We start from the raw sequence: 22,853 nt of genomic DNA, 5'->3' as shown, positions 1-22,853 counted from the left end.
TGAGGGCTGGCAACAGGAAAAGCATCGAGCCAAAGAAAAATCTGCCTGAATCAAGCAAGTATGGGAAATTATTAAGTGATGATAATTATATATATATAAGCATACAGTGAACTTGCCATGAGGAGTGGAAAATCCAATGTTTTAGACAATGTCTTTTTTCAGGTGAAAAGTTGAAACGAGAGAAATAAATGAAAGACAACAGACTTTTATACCCTCTAAGTTAAAAGATCTGCCTACAACTGATAAGGAATGCAAGACCACATGAGTTTCATATGTGCTGGTGACATGGTGTCAAGTTTGAATATAAAATGTTATTCCTTTGAGAATGCAAATCCATGGTGTACAGTGATGCACACACTGCTAAGTGAGTGACAATGGCTTATAGTGTTGAAGTGGATGGCAACAGATTAACCAGGCATATATAGTAGTAAGCTTTGATTGTACTCCCTAAAGTAATTAACAAGGCATCAGCCTGTTTCCCAAATGTAAAGGGCATTGCAAAACTATTTAGCGGTTTGAGTTTGGCTGCTCTTTCTAGTGAGTCGAATGGCCTATCAGGGCCATTCCTTATATTGTTGAATATATATATATACATACACAATATAAATGATATTCTCTGTTTCTCCACAACTAATTTCCAAATTAGCCGAATCCGTTGCTCTACTCATAGCGATATATAGCTGGTCGTGCATGAACATGGGAGAGAGTAGAGGTTACCAGAGCAAAAGACCTACGTGTTGACTGTAGACACGCTCCTTCGCAAACGATCAGCTATTATTTTTTAAACAATGTTACGTCTGGGTGCCAAATTTGCTTTAATTGATGGTATTACTCGGGTAGGAGGTGGGGGTGGCAGGGGCAAAGGCGTGCAAAAACATGTATGCAATAAGTGTATGTACGTATATGTTTGTGTGTGTGTTGCCAATATACATATACTTAGTTGTGATCTGAACATAACCGCTTCTCACACAGAGGATCGGGAGCCCTTTTGGGCGTTCTATTTTCCTTGCTGGTAGGGTTCTCAACCCATGGGCAAAGTGGGGTTACATGATGGGAGGGGGTGCAACCTGATCACCTCTGCCGATCAAACTCCCAACCCATGTGCTCCCGTCACGACACTGATTCTGCAGAACTGGGTTGGGTATGAAAACCAACTTTAAAGTATAAATATAGATGTTTTTGAATCAGCAATGTTCGGTTAAGTTCCATTTGGGGTGAAAAATCAATAAACTATTTCCTTATGGGGTTTTCCATTTAATCAGGATTAAAAAAAAAAAAAAAAAAAATTGATAAACTGATTCCTTATAGGACTTCCCACTAAAATTGGTTATACCCCATTTTAAACCATAACGTCTACCAATTTTGATGTATTTTGTTCAAACTTGATGCCAGCATAACTTAGGACCCATGGGATCTTTGAATGCTTTACGTTCTCCAAAAACGAAAAAAAAAAAAAATTGGTGAGTGGAAAAAAATCGATAAACCAATTCCTTATGGAATTTCCCAATCAAATTGTCTGCAAAATTTCAGCCAAAAGTTTACCAATTTCAACAAATTTCACTCAAATTTGACGTCAATGTTACTTAGTTTGCTTTGAAATAAAGAGCTTGATTAGCTTAATAATCCTAACTTAATCCTGAGTAAAGCCGGGCTATACTGCTAGTGCAATATGTTAGACAATGCGAAACAAAAGTTCTTAGTAATACATTATTGTGTTGTGGACCTACTGATGGTTGTAGCAATGTTAATGTGGGGGAACATGTTGCATCATTGCTGAGCACATTTAAAAGTGCTTGGTTGTGTGAGGCTGGGAACTGTGGAGTTTCTTACTGGAGATTTCTGAGGTTCTTATCTGTTTTAAAGGTTAGGGGTGGTGGTGCAGGAAAGACTGGAGCAGTGGTGGGATTTGAAAGTAGAATACAGAAGTTGCACATGGGTTTATCTTTTAACGGAAGGAGGGATGCATAGAAAGTGAGAGGCAGAGTGGATTATGGATTAGACATGTGTAAAGATGGTAGGAGAGTAGTAGTGCAATTGATGGCATGGGCCAAGCAGTGTTGGGTCCACAAATGATCAATGGTACCCTTGATTCAGGAAGAAATGTTACATTTCTAGGCATGGGGATTCAAACTGAATCAATGCTGCAGAGCCAGAGAGGGAATTGAGAGAAAGGTATTATTTAGTGAGTTTGAGGTAAGAAGAGTAGCGGAGATAGAAGTGAGAGTCAGGAGGTTTGCAGTGGAGAGAGGTAGATACTGTTTATGGTGATGGAGATATCAAGAAAACTAACAGTAGCATCAGATGAGGTGGAGCTAAATTCCAAGGCAGGGCAAAACGTGCTAATGAAAAGGATAAACTTATTGAGCTATTGGTCTGATGAATTGAGCAAAGATTTGCTCTCCAATCAATCAATCAATCATCGTCATCATCATCAGCGAAAGCCAAGTACAGAGGTTTATCTTTGGCTAGGAATTTTTCCTGCAGCTGTCATACCAGAAATATAGGAATCAGTGGTATTTCTCCTTAGCACAAGCCCAAACTGCATCTCATCTAAACTAACTCTCTCACTAATTAGTTGAGCTATGACTCTCTCTGTGGCCTTCATCGCCTGATCCAACAGTTTGATATGTCTGTAATCATTCTTATTTAATGCATCACCCTTACCTTTGTAGTAGTTGAATATGGTGCTGCTACACCAGTCATTGGGTATGACTCCTTCATGTATCACTTGGTTGACTAGACTATAGCCTACATCGCCAGATATTTGAAGCATCTCAGCATTGATTCCTGATGGCTGGGGGCTTCCATCTACATACCCTTAAATGCTTTATCTACCAAGGTACTGTCAAATTGAATAGCTGGTCCCTCTGTTGGGTCAACATTTGGCAGACTCTCTTTCTCCCATTCATTTTCTTCATTTAGCAACCTTTCATAATGGTATCTCCAAGTCTCTATCTTTGCAGCCTCATTAAATGCGAGCCATCATCCATGCGGACACATTTCTCTCCTATGACATCATGATTCTCTCTCACACACTGTCTTACAATATGGAATGCTTCAAGTCTCTGGTTCTCACAATGCAGAACATTGGCAATTTTTGTCTTATCTGCTTCCCCTCTGGCTAAGTAAACCTGTCTCCTAGCTTCCGTTCTGGCAATCTGATACAGTTCCCTGATACCACGATACTTCCAGTCCTTCCATGCCTGTTTCTTTTCCCTAATGGCACTGTCAACTACATTGTTCCACCACCATGTTAGCTTAGGTCGAAAGGGGACTTTGTACCAGTCACAGATCTGGTCAGTAGCTTTCAACAGGTTGACTTGTAGCAACCTCCAGTTCTCCTCCACATTATGTGATGCTACATCCTCTTCTTTTTTGTCAAAAGCTTCAAGTAGTACGTCTCTAAATCTCTGTAAATTCAGAGGATCCATAAGCTTCCAGACCCTTCTTTTCCATGCTGGTAATCTTCTGGGCAGCCATTTAGCTCTGATCCTGAAGTTGCTAACTACTAACCTATGTTATAGGATGCATTCTTCATCTAGAAAAGTTTTGGCATTTATAAGTAGCCATCTTTCCCGTTTCCTGGCGAGAATGTAGTCAATCTGACTTGTATGCCCACCAGACTGGTAGGAGAAAGATGACTGGCAGGTTTCCTGAAGTTAGTATTATAGATCTTAAGATCATTTGCATCACAGAACTCCAGTAGCCTGGTTCCCTCATTGTTGGAACCAAATCAACTGCCACTATGTACACCATGGCAGTTCCCTGAATGTTGTCCAACATGCCCATTGAAGTCGTCAGCCACAAAGAGAAGGGCCCCGTCATTCATCGATAAGGCAGTCTGCAAGAGGGCGTCATAAAATTGGTCTTTCTGGTCATCAGATAGCTCTGGCTGAGATAATGGTAGCTAATTCATGTTGCAGCACTAATCTAAGCTTAAGTATTCTATCATAGAGTCTGACTACCCCGATTACCTTATCAACCTATTTCTCCGCAAGGAGTATACCCACACCCCCAACCCCATCAGTTTTCCCTATCTGGAAAATTTTATACCTATGTTCTTTACCTGTGAGGAACCTAGCTGAACTTCCTCTCTACCTTACTTCTTGGATGCAGCACAAATCTACATGTTTCCATTCAAGCATCTTAACAATTTCACCAGACTTACCTTTCAATGTGCCAACTCTGAGGGTGTGGAAGGTGTGGGAGACCCTGGGATGGGGGACAGTAATATTATGTATCTGAAAAGAAAGCTCACATTTGGCAGATCTTGTAAACATACAAAGAGTCTTCAACCTGCATGCACTACATCATTTTATTTGCTTCATGATCACTATGTTCAACAGGAGACAGACACTAGGTAGGGATGGAGGGGGAATGGAGGGAGGGAAAGTATGCTGTTTAATAAGCCATTAGAGGTGATTAGGAGAAAGACATCTGGTAGAGGTCAGAGGATAAAGACTTCCGGTATAGGTGGTGGTGGTGGGATGGGAGGATGCACCATGAATGGCAAAGCACTGTGGCTGCCCTATTCCTTAGCAAAAGCCGATGTGGTATAGTCACAGACAAAGTGAGCTACTAATTAACAATCAACATGAGAAAAGCAAATGGTTAACAAAACAGATAGAGAGGGAAAGTGGTAAAATTTCCAGAATTAGGACTGGTCAAGGAAACAATGGGTCATTTGAATAAGATAGCAGGTAACAAAACATAAAGAGATGGAATTTTTTTGAGATTTAGAGAAAGAGTAAACAGAATTGAACAATTGGATTTCTTAATTTTGCTATAACATACTGCTAAATTAATAACAATAATAATTATAAAGAGCGCTATAGAGTGAAACAGAATTGAACATTTTCATTCTTGACTTTAACTTTAGTTATAACTATAACATACAGTATGGAGTAAGCAAAACTTTGTAAAAAAAAATTCCTCATAGAAAGAAAAGCAAATGAAGGTAAGGACAAGCTTGGATAGGCAGAGGAGTGTAGTAGTGTTGGGTTCGAATAGGTAGTGATGGTCTAAGAAGGGCTAAGAGGCTGTTGTTATAGGGCTAGTAGGTTATTGCTGTGGGGTTAGTAGGCCATTAATATGGGGCTAGTAGGCCGTTGTTATGGGACAGTGATTTGATATCAGAAGTTTGAATTCTCCAGACAGAAAAGAGAATGAGTTGAAGAGGTGTAGGGAGTGGTTGGTGTTTTTAATGAGAAGTGATAATAGTGTGTCAAGGTACAGTTGATAAATGTTGCACAGGGGCAGGTACAGGTGGAAATAATAGGTGGACAAAATTGTCTGGCTTGTCAATTTTGTGAAGGAAGTAGATAATGGACATTTGGGGTGTGGTTATGGTGAGTGTTTAATGGCAGTGGGTGAGAGTGAGCTAGAAGAGGTAAGTTTATGAATGGTAGTGGACACTTGTTTCTTATAATAGCTGGTAAGATTGTTTGGTATCTTGATGTAGAACTGATGGTGGAGTGCTTCTTGTCTGTACATGTTGAATTTCCAAACTATAACAAAGCTCTCTTTGTCAGTTGGTTTAATAATGTCTTGCCATTTATGGAGCTTCCAAAAGAAATGGCCTACATAGACAAATAAATCAACCGAGTGATGTAAGCCCAGGCCTGGTGTCCAGATAAAGATGTGTTTTAAATTTGATGAAGTCATTCTCAGTTGGGGGATCTGGGGTTCTGTTGTGGAAAAAGGCCTTGACTCGTGTCTGACAGATGAAACTCTCAGTATTGGTGTGCACAATGAATTCACTGAGTTCCTCTTGAAGTGGGGATAAAATTTAGGCCCTTCTAAACAGAGCTCATTTGGTGGGTGCTTGTGTGATGTAGCTCCCTGGGAATCTACTTGGTTGTTATGAGTGACATAGGCAAATTTTATGGGTCTTTTGAGAGATTAAAACATTGCTAAGTTTGCTGTTGAGGTGCCATATCTGAAAATATATTGACTACAGAGGCACAGAAGAGTAAAGAGTGGAAACAAGAGAACCGTAGTGGGTGAGTTATCATGTGAGGTGGTTGTATTTGATGCATAAGAAGTGGATGGTGGCTCACATAAGTTGTTTTAAAGAAGTGAGTATGTTAAGAATACTGTGAGGATATTTTGCTGAGTGATTTTGATGGATGAATGAAAATTCTGTTTGAAGCGATGTGGAATAACACTGAGGTGAAGACAGCATCCAAGAAACTTTCAATGCCTGCAGAAATGAGTTTTTTTGAAAATAAGATTTGAATATTCCTTTAGGGAGCATATTTGAAGCATACCACTATGTATGCTAGACCAACCTGTTGCCATCCAATTCAGTGCTCATTTATCAGTATATGACATTGCTGCACACCATGGAATTACATTCTTAGGAAAATGGTTAGTTGGTAGATGTGTTATAAGGTTTAATTGTTGTTGATGTTATTTGGAAGATTTAACCTGTTTGTTTTGGGAAGGTAGAGGTTCAGAGTTCAGTTCAGCAAGTGAAACTTTGCAATAAGGTGTGTTGATTTAGGTGTCAGCTTTAGGTTCAGCTTTTAGTATCGAAATTTGTTGAGTTTATGAATACATGCAAATGTGGAACATCATAAAAATGCATGTATATGCCTATTATCATCATTGTTTAACATCCGTTTTCCATGCTGGCATGGGTTGGACAGTTTGATAGGTGCTGGCCAACTGGAGAGCCGTCCAGGCTCTAATTGACTATTTTGGCACACTTTCAAAGGCTAGATGTCCTTCCTAACGCCAACCACTTTACAGAGTGTACTGGGTGCTTTTTATGTGCCACTGGCATAGGTGTATCTATGTGATACTAGCACAAGTGCATTTTATGTGACACTGACATGAGAGTGCATTTTATATGGCATTGGCGCAAGACAGAGACTTCTCAGCTAGAAGAGGGAGTGGGGGAATGGCCGTAAAGGATGTGCCTGTATGTATGGATGGCCGTGATTTTACTTAGCTTGATGTGTTTTCTTAAGTACAGCAAATCACCACAAGTCCCAGCATCTTGTCATTTCCTCAGTGAAGCACAGTGTCTGATGATCCTTTCTCATCTTATTATCCCAAGTCTTCTTGGGTATACTCCTTCCACAAGTTCCCTCCACAATTAGAGATCGGTACTTCTCTAAGTAGTTGTCCTCATTCATAAGCATTCTTTAAGCAGCTGTCCTCAATTGAAAACAAAAAGAAAAAATTTAAAGTCAGGTTAATCTTCCAACAACTATGCATATATATATATGTACATGTATACATGTGTACATGTGTATATGTATGTATGAAAACATATATTTTTTGTAGGTATTGTGGTTGAAAGTTGGAGAACTTTGAAATAATTTCTACTGTATTTGTTTAGTGGGAACCTGTAACATAAAGTAGGTGAAATGTTAAGCTGTTAGAAAAAACTACCAGTTGGAAATGCCTTAATGTTTTGGGACAGACTAATTCAGGGTTTTGATTCAGTAGTTGATTCCTACACACATGAATATGGTAGGATTTACTGGTGCAAAGTTGGTTTGGTATGGTTGTGTGTGTAACAATATTTACCAACTAATGCTAAGTGGGTTATTCTTCAATTTTAGCATCCATGTGTGTCTGGATAATGGAGTACCATTTTTCCAGTTTGGGCTGTGTTGAGACCCTACATATGGGAATAGAGCAGCTGGAGTAGTAGATGTAGTAACATTGCAGTATAAACAATATTACATGTGAAACAGTTTTCATTTAGCGGACAGGATGAAGAGGTTCTGAAGTTGTTGAAATAACAATTTCAACAACTTTAAAAAAGTTTTAGTTGGTTGTAATTGGTTAGTTTTTTTTGAGATTGTTAGTAGTGAAAGTGGTTTTGGAGTACTTTGAAAAATAGTTTGGCTATTGATGTGGAGGGAGATTGAACCAGATAATTTTCCCTTTTTCTACTTTTATGTTTTTCATTGTGGATGTGGTGTTGTTTATGTATTGTACTTTGTGTGTGTGTGTGTGTGTGTGTGTTTATATAATAATACAAGCACATATGTAATCAGAGCTATCTGAGAGAGTGTGCTGGGAATGATCAAGAGCTGAGTTAAGAGGAGGGGAGGTTTGGAAGAGAACAGTATATGCATACACATGCACGTATTACAGGTTCTTCATCACTACATTTGTTTTCAGGATGTTTTTCTGTTGGTGGATGGGTCTTCTGTGGCACTGTATATAACTAGTGAGTGCAGTCCTTTGTTATCACTTCCATGAGATGTATCATCTTCAGTTCAGTTTTCACAACTTTGAAGCAAGTCTTCTTTGGTCTCCCTCTTCAACAAATTCCACTACCATAGAGTGTTGGTACTTTTGTATGCAGCAGTTATCTTGTATATGCATCACATGCCTGTACCAGCACAGTCTTCTGTCTCACACACTACACCTGATTTTTCTTGTACTTAGTCTTTTGTTGGCTCATTTGTACTCTGCCATTCATGCACACTAATGTCCATTAGAGCATGCTGCCTTCATTTCTAGTTTTCGCAAATATTCTGTATTCAAGTCCCATGTTAAATGCCTTCTCCAAGTCAACAAATGCCAGGAATAGTTTTTCTCCTGCAGTTGCCTCACTAAAAACATTACATCTGTGGTACTTCTAGGCATGAAGCCAAACTACATCTCATAAATATCTACTCTCTCCCACAGATCAACTATGCTATGACTCATTTCCTAACTGATCAAGCAGTTTGGTTCCTCTATAACTGCTTCTCCCTAAAATACCTCCTTTGCCTTTGTAGCAGTTTATGATGATATGCTAGACCAGTCACTGGAATGACACTTTCTGTATAACTTTATTAACTGTCCAGGTGGTAATCATGTACCCTCACCAGATATTTTAAGCATCACTGCAACTATCCCTGATAGACCTGCAGAGTACTCTTTCTTCATATCCTTAATTGCGTTATCTATCTCAAAACTTGAATTGCTGGGTCCCTCTACAAGGTCAGCATGAGGCAAACCCTCTTTATCACATGCAATCTCCATGTTCATCAGTTCCTCATAATAGCACTTCTATGCAACCTTTTTGTTTTCCATAACAATAGCGAGAATGACTGCACAGGTCTCTTCTATCTGCCTCACTCTCAGCCAGGGATACTTGTTAACTATTTGCTCTTTTAGCTATTCAGTAATGCTTCAACTATTAGCTTCCTTTCAAATTTTCCAAGGCAGTCTTTTAGTTTTTACAGTTCTGCCAACCACGTCATTCTTCCACTGTGTTACTTCACCTTAAGTCTAATCTGTAGTCATAAGCAGGTTATTTTGTAGAAATTTCCAGTTGCTACATGTATCTAAATCTTTTTTTCCTACAGTAATATGCATCAAACTAGAATTACTTTAAACCTATTACCAACTGTAGGATCTTTTAGTTTCCATATCATCTTATTTCTGTCTCTGCTTAACCCTGACACTCAAGTCATTAGCCAGTAGTCTGTATTGTGTAATGCATTCTATGCCAGGAAAGGTTTTGGTATTTACTGTCCTGTTTCTTGGTAAGAATGTAATCTAATTTGTGTGTTCATCAGACTGATAGTTGACAGGGTGGTTGGTTAGTTTCTTAAAGTATGTTGCAAATTATTAGACAGTTGCATCACAAAACTCTAAGAGTTTTGGATCCTCCCCATTTCTTAAACCATATCTATAACCCCCATATATATCATGGAAGCTATCATCATGTTGGTCAACATATCCACTGAAGTCACCAGCCATAGTAATAAAGTCAATGTCAATAGTCTGCCTTGTGTACGTTAACTTTGGTTTGGCTGGGACTTTGTTTCAGTTGCATATCTCTACTGTAGCACTAAGCAGGTTATTGTTTTAGAAATTCCTAGTTGTCATCCAGGTATTTGAATCTTTCTCCCTACAGTCATACTTGAACAAGGTTTTTGGCTATCAAACTCCTGAGAATGTAGAAACAGAGGCTCTGAACCAAATTACTGCAGTTTTCACCATCTGACCATCATCAATAACTTTCATTCCACTTCTGTTTCCCTCCAGGATGGAATTATTTGTGCTACAGACCATTTATTTCAAAGGTTTGGTCTAACTCCATATGATGAATGAATAGCAGCTATTGATGCTGCTTGGAGGACTTTAACAAATTCTGCAAGACTAGTTGTTTAAGATCAGTTGCTTCTTACCTGTTAGTTGAGAGAGAGGAGTTATCCTTTGAGTTGGAGTTGTTTTTCACAATTTTCAAACATCGTGTGGTTGTAATAAAACACAACTGTCTAGACTTATAACCATAATAACATTTCATATGACCTATGACATCTAGTCCTGCAGAATTTAATATCAGGCAACTCAGGGTAGAACTAATGAGTCATATACATTCAAACAGTAATACAATACTTGCGAGTCTCAAACTAACTCTTGACAATAAATGTTAAACACTTAAATATAGACAATTCAGAAAATTGTTGAACAGCTTTAGTGGCACAATAAAATATCTATAAACATGAAGTAAACAGGAAATACACACTCACACACGTGTGTGTGTGTGTGTGTGTGTGTGTGTGTGTGGTGTGTGTGTGTGTGTGCATGTATGTGTGTGTGTGAATGAGAGAATGTGAATGAATGAAAGAGAAGTAATTATATGTTTGTGTATGTATGCTTAAAATGGATGTTTATTTGTCTATGTATACAATTAAAATACATTAACACATACAAGTTGTCCACTAGATTCTGAGCATAAATCTAACATATACATATATATGTAAACACAGAAAGACAGACAGTCAAATAAAGAAACAGTGTGACAAAAGTGGATAAATGAATAAATATGGATGTGCATTTGTGTAGAATGTATGTATGTATATGGAATATGAGAGTGTTTGTTTTATATATGTATTTATTTCACACATACACACACACACGCATGCACACATACACACACACACAGATGTATGTATATATTCTTATGTAAACTTATGAATTTATAGATTTTTGTACCTAATTTAACATTTATAGATGTTCATCCAGAAAGACCTATAGACATATTAGTGTTTAAATCCATACCCAAATGCACATCTAGACATATAAGCATATATCTATATATACATGTATATATTTACACATGCATCTGGGAATTTTGATTATTAGTTTACATGAATTGGCGGTACAACTGCAGATGACATAGATATCTGATCATTCACAGCAGTGATATCAGGATAAAAATACTCTGATAGCCACTGCAGTTTTCTTTCACATCACTAATGTCATCAAAATCATCAACATCCTCTCGCTGTATTAGTTGTAAAATATGTTGCAAAGGTAATAGCATTCCGGTAATATCCGCACCTTATGATTCCATTCAGTAAATTAGGAAGATCCAAGGCATCGCAAAAATATCACAGCTTATAGAAAAAAATTTAATCTGATTATGGATTTTTTAAATAGTTATTGGTAGGTTGGATTTCACTGATTTTTTTTTCCTGAGATCTTCTCAGTTTTAGTGTAGATGTTTTCCAATTTTCCATATGTTTTTTTCCTTGCATACAAACAAATCCTTTTTATATGCAGACACACATACATACACACAGAGCTTTATAAAGATAAATGTGTGTGTGTGTGGTATGTCTGTGCATGTGTTTGTATGTATAATGATACATACATAATGATAGATATGCACAAATATAGAAACACACCAACATATGCACACATATAGAAACACTAAATACATGAACACATTCATGCTCAATTCAAAAATTTAAATATACTGGCAGATAACAGACATTCATACAAGCAATAATGTATGTGTAACTCCATATTTATGAATATGTGTGCATGCTTGTATACATTTACACAAGTCTATATTGTTTAAAACAGATACCATTCAGTGAGTTAATTTTTAGAAGTATATATTTTTTTATTAACTTGCAACCTTTAAATGTTTGTTTTGCTTTTCTTTATTTTCAATTTTTGCTTTCTCTTTTTTTCCCTACAAGAAGAATAAGAGATTATGTAATTTGTGTAGTGAAAAGCTGAAATATTTTCACATTTAAATTTTTCTCTATATAATTGATATTGCCTTTTTGTTTTTTTCTTCTTCAAATATCAACTATCTTTAAATACACCTCTTGAATAACCCTCAAGAATCCTAAATGGTTCCCTTTTCTGATTTCACAAACCTGCAAAAGTAGGGAGCTCCTCAATTTCAGTTGCACTTTGAATTGCTTTATTTGATATATCTTGACACTTTAAACAGTATTTTCACCAAAAGTATAACTCAGCTGACTCTTGTGGGTCAACAACTCAGTTTTGGCTGAAAAACCTATAGGAAATGAATAAGAGAGATAATGAATAATTAGATATTTTTACACTGAAAGATATACAAGAAATATTTCATTTTGAAAGCATAATGATATCTCTGGTAGTTCAACCAATTTCTATTGTGACATTTTACAAATAAAAAAATTGCTCTGAAAAATATTACAGTCTACTAATAAAACAATAAACTGATCTGTGAATTCCAAGAGTTATTTAATCATCATGAAAATATAGTTTTCTTACATATAGAGGTATATATGTTACAGTCCACATCATTTGTAGGCTCTTCCAACTTGATAAGGAAAACAATGGTTGTAGCTCTTGAAATGTTGAGATTTATTGAGGTATTCAGTGGTGAGTTTTCAAACGAGACATTAAGAATGAGAAAAAGAGATGCAGGTGATTTAAGTGGGCTTGTGTAATGCAGTATGCTGAAGATTAATTCAAAGGAGCAGGAACCAGTACAGTTGTAGTAGCAGAGAGAAAAGAAAAATATAGTGCAGTGTTCTAGTGAGTGTAGAATGTTGATAAATGGAATTTTTTTAATCAGCTGAAGATTAAAGGAAGAGATGGGGAAGAGTGGGAGAGGGATAATGTCAAGAAAGATATGATATTCAGTGTGTTTTATTAACTTATCACTTAAAGACAGTAGGAACTTTAAATATCTAATTGGTTTTAGAAAAGGTGATGTTATCAAGATAACAGTTTTCCAGATAATTATTAATCCCATCTTTAGAGTGTATTTTGATACTTATATTGAACATAACATTGTGATAAGTTAAATATTCAATTGTCAGTAAATACTGTAATTTTGATGTGTACATGACCTCAGTTTGGATATTAATAAAGGACTCCCATTTTTTCCTTGAACTAAAGGTATTAATGATTTTATTCATTGTGCACAAGGATCATTGGACAAATGAATGGGTGTTACAACAAGTAAAAGATGACAATTCCTGAACATTGTGAAGAAACAAAAGCTCATCTATTATGAAGAAGCAAAGGTTTGGAATACATTATCATGGAAGAAAGAGGCAGACAAAGAACACAATGGATGGACAACATCAAGAGCTGGTTGAACAAGGCTGGCAAGGTGGCTGGAGAATTTGTGCTTAATTGGGAAGACTTTTGTTTTGTCATCAATGTGCTGCAGGTGAACGATGCATGACATCTATGACATTGTTGAGAGAATTGATGACCATGCTTAAAAAGCACTTAGATACTAAATTTTTGATAATAAAGCAACAGATAAATATTACATAAGAAGCAAACCACATAAGCTGTATATACAATCATAGCAAAATAAAAATATTCAAACTGAAAAATGGGTAATGAACATAATGGAGAATGACACCAACTACAGTCAACATTATTCTTGTAATTCTGACACATTAAGCAAAAGTCTTTTATCACAGTAAGTGGTTGAACAATACATTATGAATGGTATCAGGTAGATAGAAATTGTATCACATGACCTCTAGAAAGATGTTGGCACCATGGAAAAACTCACTCTGTACACACTGAAAAATAGATGGCAAATGAGCAGAAAAAGCATAGGGCTATGAATTTCATATAGATCTGACTTGCTGAGTATTATTCAATCTCTATAGAGTTTTTGTCATTAGTAAATGCACTCAGGTGGTTGACATTTCAAGAGCATCCAGCCGTAGAAACTTCCCCAAATGACATGCACATTCACCATAAATGAAATCAATAGTTCATAATGACAGAGGACTCACATGTTCAACCTATACCAGCAAAGAAAGTAAGCATAAAATGATGAGATGATGATGGGCATGATTGTGTGGTAAGAAGTTGGTTTCTCAACTACATTGCTCCGGTTTCAGTCCCACTGTGTGGTACCTTGGACAACTATCTTCTACTATAGCCCTGGGCCAACTAAAGTCTTGAGAGTAGATTTGGTAGAAAGAAACTGGGAGAAGCCCATTATGTATATACATATATAAATGAGTGTGTGTCTTTGTGTTCATCCCCCACTACAGCTTGACAAACAATGGTTTACATTCCCATAGCTCAGCAGTTTGGCAAAAAGAGAATGAAATAAATACCAAGAAAAAATAAGTACTGGGGTTGAGTTGTTTGACCAAATCCAAGCAAAGGGCATCACATTCAAGAATTTAACCCATGCCAGCATGGAAAGCAGACGTTAAACGATGATGATGATGATATGTAAATATTTATACCTATTGGTGTCTGTCTATCTCATCCTCATCATCATCATTTAATGTCCGTTCCTCATGCTAGGATGGGTTGGATGGTTCAACAGGCATGGCAAGCTAGAAAGCTACATACACCAAGCTTCATTTGTCTGTTTTGACTTGGTTTCTAGGGCTGCAAGTCCTTCCTGAAGCCAACTACTATACAGAGTGTACTAGGTGCTTTTTACGTGGCATCAGCATAGTCACCAGGTAACTTGCAAGACAAAGACCTCTCAGCATATAAACACACACACACACACTCAAATACATATATATTAAGCGACTAGAATCCTTTGATCACCTCTGTCTACACTGCATCCTTCATGTCCGATGGCATCACTTTATCTCCAACAATTCAGTGCGACACCAGTGCAAAATCACCTCCCTCCGACAAGTCATCCTAACGAGACGTCTGTGTTGGCTGGGTCATGCCCTCCGTCGCCAACCAGGAGAATTCATCTACGAAGCAATTGCCCCAGCTCCCCTTCAGGGTTGGCAAAAGTGATGTGGTGGACAACGTAAAACCTGACTGATGTCAGTCAAGGCTGATCTGGAACCCAACCTAGGACCCCATATCTATGGTGTTCGCCGCTGGAATAAGGAGTGGTTGGAGATCACGTGGTCGTTAGCTCCAAATCGCCAGGTCTGGTCAGCATTTGTGAGAGATGCAGTATTGAGGCCAGCACAACCCACCCCAGGTGAATGCTGTCTCAAGACAAGACAAGAGAAGAAGTGACTGCAAAGATTCAAATGTGATGACTGACAATAAGCCACTCAATAGGGTCAGGTCATTTAAATGTCTTTGGATGTACAGTACTCTTGATGACAAAATCAATGTTGGAATATCTAAGGCCCCAAGTGCTTTTGGGAAACTTTCTCATTGATTGTGGGATGAACAAGGTGTTAGTTTAAAACTGAAATAAGTGTACACAAATCTTGTATTTTGAGCACACCCTTGAATGAGGTAGAAGCATGGACTTCCTACTACAGACATATAAAAAAATTTGAAACCTTTCGCATATGCTGCTTGTGCAATATCTGCAACATAAAATGGCAAGATACAATATCAAATGTCAAAATTTTAGAAAAATGTGATATTCCTAGTAGAAGAATTCTGCAATAAAGAAAGATTTCTCCTTAGGTATAAGGATCAATTTAACATTATGGGAAAGCCTAGATCAATCTGAGTTGTGTAAAATGAGGCATGATGCACCTTAACAATTTGAGTTGAAGAAACAGAACAATAAAAGAATTATATCCTGCAACCAATGAACACATTTGTCCTATCTCAGGCAAATCAAAATCACCAGTGTTCCCATTGTGACTTCATAGCAAAATCTATACCAGGACTCAAATTACATTCACACATCCAATGCAAACAGATGCACCTTCTTTTATTTTTAATCCTTTTTTAAAAAATTTCCCTTCAAACACTCATACATTGAAATTGATGGCAGTGACATATACATATATCTCTATTCTTATAAAAAGCAAAGTTTGTTTGTTTGTTTTTATGCTGAAAACACTAAATAAAATTGATAATATTTCAGGGTTTTCATGTCATTTAAATTAATTTGACCATTCCACAGATAACTGTGCATTTATTTTCTGAAAACGGATTGGAGTGGGGGGGGGGAGCAGTTGGTGGTATATTGGCTCCTATTTCTAGCGATCCACATACTGTTTATATATCCTTATAAAAAGCAAAGTTTGTTTGTTTGTATGTTTACTGCTGAAAACACTAAGTAAAATTGATAATATTTCAAGATTTTCATGTCATTTAAATTTATTTCACCATTCTGCAGATAACTGTGCACCTATTTTCCAAAAACGAATGGGGGGGGGGGGGGCAGTTGGTGGTGTATTGGCTCCTATTTCTAGCAATCCACGTACTGTCTATTTCACAATAATGCTTTTTACAGAATGAAAGAATACTCCACCTATCACTCAATCCACCTCCAGCTTTCTCTAATTTTATACGTTACATTTATTCCTTTGAATATATAAATAAATGTATATTCTTTTATTCTGGTTTTAGCCAGAGGTTGATGCCATGCCTTTCAGTGTTTTCAGGTCTCCTTTTGATACTGTTTTTAGTGAAGAAGTGAGTTGGATGAAGTTGCTCTTCTTTGTGCCTCCTGCTGGGATTTCAGATAGAAATTTCTCCAGGTGCTTTTTGAACATTTCCACATATACACCTAGCAGATCTCTTAGGTTCCTTGCCAGGATGTTAAACAGTTGTGATACCCTGAAATTCAAGATGTTGCAAAATTGGTTCCTTATCTGAAATGAAGGTGACAGTATCTTTGGGATTACGCAGTGCTGTCCAGTTCAGTGGTTGGTATAATTTTTAATTCCAAAGTTGGGAACTAGACCTTCAGGATCTTCCATATGTATATCACTGCATATCTTTCTTACCTTCTCTCCAGGGAGTATAGCTTTAGTTCTTGTAGCCATTCTCAGTAGCTCATCTGTTTCACCAGTCAATCTTTTTTTCTATAGTGGTGCTGCTTTGCCTCAAGTTCTGCCACCAATTTCACATTCTGTGGCAACCACAGTTGGGAGCAGTAATCCAGACAACTGGACAAATGTCTGCCATAGTAAGGTATCCTATTTCTGGTTCTGAATGACCTATGGATCCATTCAGCTACCTGTCTTCACAGTGTTGCTATTGTGGCAATATGCACATGGAATGTTGCATCACTACTCATGTGGATTCCAAAGTCACACACCAATTCTAACTCAGGGATTGCACAGCCTCCTGGTCCCATGTAGTCTGTTTATGGACCGATAGCGGAGAGCTTGAAACTTTGCATTGAACTGCATTTATATACTGCATGCAGGTCATTTTACAGTTTTAATATGTCATCAGGGTCTTTGACTGCCTGAGATACTTTTGTATCATCAGCATAGGCGGTGAGAGTGGCTGACTGTGATTGATGGGATGTGTGAGAGAACCACTACAAACAATAGCGATCCCAGTACAGTTTCCTAAGGAGGAAATATGCTGTGGATCGATGTCTTCCCAGAGAGAGAGCATCACTGGCTGCAAATGCCTGGCTTCTGTCCTTTAAAGTCATGTAACCACTCTCCCAGTTCTCCAGTGATACCAAAGTTTGTGACATATCATCCCATAATTAACTTGGTCAAAAGATTTGGTAAAGCTGAGATACATCACATTTGAGTGGTTGAGCTGCTGTTTCAGTAACCAATCATAATAGCTAAAAATCATAAATACTTCTCTTTGGTGATTTCAATGCATGTGTAGGTTGTGATATATCCATATGGGGTGACATAATAGGAAAGCATGTGGTTGGCAAGGCAAACTCATACAGCCATCTGCTGCTATTGCTTTACAGTGTGTATGAACTTTTGATTACCAATACTATTTTCTAACTCCCCATCCACCATAAAAATACCTGGAAGCATCCCCGATCAAACTATTTATCAACTCATTGATTACATAATTATGAGGTCTCCCATGAGGGAAGATGTCCAAGTAACATATTCTTTTACCATTGGGGAGTGTTGGTCTAACCATAGACTGATACGATCAAGGGGAAATTTTACTATCTGCAGTCCTATTTGTAACAATTGCACTCAACCAATTCAAAATATGGATGAGACAAAGCTGAGGAACAATGACAATTTAACCTCATTTCAAACAACCTGCAACAAAAAACTTGCTGGAATCTCAGACAACACAGATATTGAATCAGCATAGTCTGCTTTTAAAAATGCTGTATTTGAGTCTCTTGTGAAATACTTGGGTATGTTAAGAGGAAGCACCAAGATTGGTTCAACTCAAATGATCCAAACATTCATCCTCTTTTGGACAATATGCACAAGTGCCACTGTCAATGGATGCCAAATAAAAATAATGCCACAAAATACAAGTTTAAAAGGCCAGAAATACATGCCAATCCCAACTGAGGCAAATGAAACAGATATGGTAGAAAAAGAAAGCATAAGAGTTGCAGGATGTTGCAGAAAGATGTGACACCAGGCCATTCTATTAGAATTTAAAGGGTGTTTTTAGACTGTGTCTGGTGGACCAACACCCATACTTTCAATTGAGGGTACTCTTCTGATATAAAAAGGAGATCACAAAGCACTAGGCAGAATAGTTTTCTAATGTTCCGAATATGGACTAAATTGTTTATGAAGAACTGATCAACAACCAGCCACAGAGGCCTGTCCTTGAAGAACTGTTAGTTGCTCTATCAAATGCTGAGATAAAAAAAGGCTATAAAACAGCTCATGAATGGAAAATTGCCTGAAATACCAGCTGAGATATATAAATGTGGTAACAGTCTCCTGCTGAACTCTTCTCCTTAATTTGGAAATCAGAATCAGTCTCACAGGGGTTTAAAGACACTTCTACGCACATCATCTTTATACGCACATCATCATCATCATCATCATCGTTTAACGTCCGTTCTCCATGCTAGCATGGGTTGCACAAAGACAACAAATGTGAATGTGACAACCATAGAGGTATCTCTTTTTTGTGTGTTGCCAGGAAGATCCTTGGAAGACTAAAAGATGTCCTTGCCAGCTTAGTATTGCTTGAATCTCAGTGTGAATTTTGGGTCAGTAGAAGCACAGTAGATATGATTTTTAGCTGCAGGAAAAGGCTTGTGAGCACAACAGAGACCTTATTGTTACTTTTGTAGATCTAACTAAAACTTTTAGCACCATATCTAGGGATGCTCTTTGGGTTGTCCTAAGAAAGCTAGGTGTCACTGAAAAGATGCTCAATGTCATAATTTCTTTCTATCAAGGGATGATGGTTTCTGTCAGATCTCACAGGAAAGTGTCTGATTCATTCACAGTTTCAAATGGGATCAAAACAAGGCTATGTTCTTGCACTGCTTTTATTTGCTTTGTATTTCTCCATCATGTTGGAAACGAAGGTGTTAAACAAAGAGAAAAGTTTGAGTATACAACTGGTTGTGACTTGTTCAACCAACACCACATCAAAGCAAAAGCTAAGACTTTGGAACAAACAGTTCAAGATTTGCTCTTTGTTCATAATTGTGCACTTGTAACACACACTCTTGAGGACATGCAATGGATTCTAAACAAGTGCTTGCGTGCATTGAAGGCTTTTGGTCTGGCCATCAGCATCAAGAAAATTGAGCTTGTCCATCGGTCCATTCGCAATCATCTTTCAGCTGTTGCCTCTACTGTTTATGTTGATGGGAAAGCATTAAAAAGTGTTTCCTCCTTCAATTATCTTAGTTCCATTCTGTTCAATGATGCTAAGATGGATAAAAAAATTGACTCCAGAATCAGGAAGGCTAGCTCCACTTTCAGTAAGCTTTATTACTGGCTTTGGAACAGTCATGACGTATCATTGGAGGTGAAAGTCGATGTATATAAGTCAGTGGTCTTGACAACATTGCTTTATGGTGCTGAATCTGGGACTCTGTACCAAAAGCACATCAACCAGCTTGATGCTTTTCATATGCAATTGTTGCATACTATCTCCAACATAAAAGTGAGTGACCATTTTCATAACAGTGAGGTACTAACAAAATGCAACATATCAGGTATTGAAGCCATCGTCATCAAAATACAGCTTAGATGATTAGGTCATCTCTCACAGAGGAATGATATCAGAATTTCAGAGCAACTTCTCTTCGGCCAATTCCCAACAGAAAGGTCATTTGGAAGACCATTCTTTTGCTTTAAAGACAAATAAAAAGACAAACTGAGGAGATGTAACATTCCCTTTTCTTCCTGGAAAAACAAAGCATCAGAATGCATGATCTGGTGCCAGTTCAGCTTCCCCTCAGTTCAAAAATTTGAGCAAAGACAACTCCAACATCAAGACAAACTTTGTGCAAGCTGGTAAAATGCTGCTCCTCTAAATGGAAATCTTACCTGTCATTGTGGTTTTGTGGCACAAAGCAAAGCAGACTCAAGAAAACACATAGTAAATGATCCACAAGCACTCAAGCAAACTGAGTACTCAACTTGTTCCATTTGCCTAAAGGTCTGTCCATATATCATGATTAATGCCTTATTTTATTGAATCCTCATTTGCCATTCATGACAAGAGAATCCATCATATACAGATATAAACATATGTGTGTGTATCTATATCATCATCATCCTTTAACACCCACTTTCTATGCTGGTATGGGTTGGACGGTTTGACTGAGGACTGGCAGGCTGGGAGGCTGTACCAGGCTCCAATCTGATTTGGCAAGGTTTCTACAGCTGGATATCCATCCTAACGCCAACCACTCCAAGAGTGTAGTGGGGGCTTTTTACATGCCACCAGCACCACAGGAACCAGTCAACGGGCACTGGCATTGACCACGCTCAAATGGTACCTTTTATGTGCCACCAACATGGGTGCCAGTCAGGTGGCACTGGCATCGGCCATGCTCAAATGGTGCTTTTTACGTGCCACCAGCACAGGAGCCAGCCAGGAAGTGCTGGCATAGACCATGTTCAAATATCTACATGTATATATATATATATATATATATATATATATATATACACATGTATGATTAAGTTATAGATTCATATTTGTCAAAAATTCAATCACATTTGTCAAAAATGGAGGAAATAAGATGTTAAAAAGTTGTAAGAAGTTTATGCATGCAGATGAATGTTTTGTACATAGAGATAAAAATTAATTCCCAGAATCTGGAATTATCAAAGTACTCATCAGTGCAGAAAAAATAAGAACTTAAAAAAAAAGAGCTGAGAAGTTGGACTTTTGAGTTTCATGTTTATATGTTTGTATCCGTGTGTAATAGTCATGGGAGTAATGTCAATTTTTAAACCACAACTAATGGCTGACAGGGGATGATATAACTATATAAATATAGATAACTTCCTCTCTATAGCTTAGTATAGATTAGCTAATTATAACTCCATATATGAAGCATAGGGCGAGTGAGGTGGAGAAAAGTCCAATGAGAATATGGAACCTAATGTAAATTATATCTCACCATTGAAAACAATACTTGGTATTTGCATAAGTTAATAGGTGTGTAAATCTTATAATAGAAAATTTATGTAGTCAATGTGCCAGAAGAAAAAAATTAGAACATAGTGAAAGAACATTATGGACTCATATTTACTAAAAAGCTGTAGGTACGACAACAAGAAATAAAAATAATTGACAATATAAGGAAAAGTGGGAAATATGACAACAAATATGAAGATTAAGGAGGTATTATACTTACGAAGTCCACTGTTCAGGAAACTAAAAACATTTATGGAAAAGTAGTAAGAAAAAAATATCGAAGAGGTTGAGTAATAATTATTAGAGAGGGTGAAAAAAAGTTGAAATTAGACTAGTCTAGGGGAGATAAATAAGATAAAGTATTGAGTTGAGTTTTTTTTAGAGGTTGGAGAAAAATAATATATATATATATATATATATACAGAGGTTGGACAAAATAATAGAAACACCTAGCATCATAGCTAGATATATGATGCTAGAAAACACCTAGCATCATATATCTATAAAACTGTCAAAAGCTTGTTCATTTTTATGTTTTTTGATTTATTATTAACGTTGCTTAAGATGTTTTGCTAAAATTGCTGTTTCTTTTAAGATATCACCAGAAAAAGGTAATTAAAATTCATTAAAATGACAGATCTATCATACTTTCAAAAAGGTAAAATTGTTGGTGCCTGTATGGTATGCGCCAGCGTAACAGAAACAGCTGAAATGTTTGGTGTATCAAGAAGTACTGTCTTGAAAATATTGACAGCCTTTGAAAAAGAGGGAAAAACCTCATTGTCGAAACAAAACTCAAAAAAACCCAAAACTTTCAAACAGGGACCATTGGACTCTTATGTAAATTGTTAGAAAGGATCACAAAAGTACACCTCCCAAAATTACTGCAGTTTCCACAAAATTGTTCGCCGGGTGGTGCACAAAGCCGGATTTCACGGGATGGCTGCAATCAGAAAACCACTACTTTCAAAAACAAACATTGCAAAGCATTTAAAGTGGAGTAAATACCTACAGAATTGGTCCCTAGAGCAGTGGAAGGATGTTATTTTCTCAGATGAATCATCCTTAAACTTATTTTCTGACTGCCAGCCAAATATACATGTGGAGACAGCCAAAAGAAGCATTTGACCCAGACTACCTTCTTCCAACTGTTAAACATGGAGGAGTGTCTGTAAATATCTAGAGGGCTATATCTTGAAAATAGGGAAACCCAATGGTTTCCCTTCATGGCAGAATTAAGTCAAGACTATTTAAGCATTCTGCTGATCAAATTCATCCATTGGTAATGGAACTGTTTCCAGAGGGAAACGCAATCTTTCAGGATGATAATGCACCAATTCACACAGCTCAAGTTGTTACTGAATGGC

At 37.3% G+C, this 22,853-nt stretch overlaps 1 long non-coding RNA gene across 1 annotated transcript; it reads right to left on the bottom strand.

The window, feature by feature from the left end:
* Window positions 1-10,889: 10,889 nt before the first annotated feature.
* On the bottom strand, window positions 10,890-21,836 carry LOC115211910. The gene is made up of 2 exons (XR_003881697.2): window positions 21,707-21,836; window positions 10,890-12,280 (listed from the first exon to the last, which is right to left on the bottom strand). It is a non-coding gene; the product is annotated as an uncharacterized LOC115211910 (long non-coding RNA).
* Between the last annotated feature and the right edge of the window lie 1,017 nt (window positions 21,837-22,853).

This window comes from Octopus sinensis, linkage group LG5 (assembly GCF_006345805.1).
Source record: "Octopus sinensis linkage group LG5, ASM634580v1, whole genome shotgun sequence".
NCBI lineage: Eukaryota > Metazoa > Mollusca > Cephalopoda > Octopoda > Octopodidae > Octopus > Octopus sinensis.
This window is presented reverse-complemented; position numbering and strand designations above follow the sequence as displayed.